The sequence below is a fragment of the Marmota marmota genome, unplaced genomic scaffold (assembly GCF_001458135.2).
Source record: "Marmota marmota marmota unplaced genomic scaffold, marMar, whole genome shotgun sequence".
Classification (NCBI taxonomy): Eukaryota; Metazoa; Chordata; class Mammalia; order Rodentia; family Sciuridae; genus Marmota; species Marmota marmota.
Window position 1 is genome coordinate 734,652 of NW_025999969.1, and position 805 is coordinate 735,456.

General features: G+C 64.6%; 1 protein-coding gene across 7 annotated transcripts in view; it reads left to right on the forward strand.

Moving 5' to 3' along the window:
- The window catches only part of Vwa5b2 (von Willebrand factor A domain containing 5B2), a 13,572-nt gene continuing 12,767 nt past the window's right edge, over positions 1-805 (forward strand). For 6 of the 7 annotated variants that reach the window (XM_048803986.1, XM_048803989.1, XM_048803988.1 and 3 more), the window contains exon 1: positions 1-251. The gene's annotated coding sequence lies outside the window, so the exon portion shown is untranslated. The remainder of the gene's footprint in view (positions 252-805) is intronic. The other variant, XM_048803987.1, reaches the window with a different exon arrangement.

The window sequence follows — 805 nt, forward strand, 5'->3', positions numbered from 1 at the left end:
TCTGTGACAGGGACAGTCTGCAGCCATAAGGCTGAAAGGCTTCATTCTCAAGGCCCCAGGTAATGTCAGAAACCCGGGGGTTATAGCCTAAGGGAATCATCCTGCACATCCTCCCCACCCCCAGCAAGAGTAGGAGGATGGCGCTGCAGTGATGGCAAGGCTGGCTGCTTCCTGGTGCGGGGAAGTCTCTGCAGTGATGGGGGAGCGTCGCTTGGGGTGAGTGGTCACTGAAGTGACCACAACTGCTAAAGGTACCTGCAGAAATGGGGGAGGATTTCTGCAATAATTAAAGAGCATTTTGCAGAAGAAAGGGGTGGCTTTAGGGGGGAAGAGTCCTACGGTGATGGGGCGCTGGGGTTCGCTGCAGTGAGAAGGGAGGGTCACTGCAGTGATGGGAAGCCTACTCAGGGCGGGGTGTGGGTGGGCAGGGTAGGGTGATAATGGGATGGCTGGGGTCGCTACAGGGGTGGGGGCTGCAGACTGAGCGGCTCTGCCGCGCTCGCAGGCTGCCTCACTTCCCCAAGGATTGAAGGGGTGGGGCCTCTGAGGCCTCGGTCCCTCACTGATGGGGGCTGTGCGGCAGCGGGTACGCGGGCCCCGCACTGCGGTGCATTGCCTGGCTCCCGCCGCCGGGGCTGGAGCTGAGGCAGTACCGCGCCCGCAGGAGGGGGAGCGAGGCCCAGTCGCAGCGGCGGGCGGGGCCGAGGCGGGCGAGTGGGGCGGCCTCTGGGAGCGGGGGCGGGACCACCACCAGCACTGCCCGCTGCTCCTCGCAGGCTAGATCACAGCGACCGCCGCCGGAGTC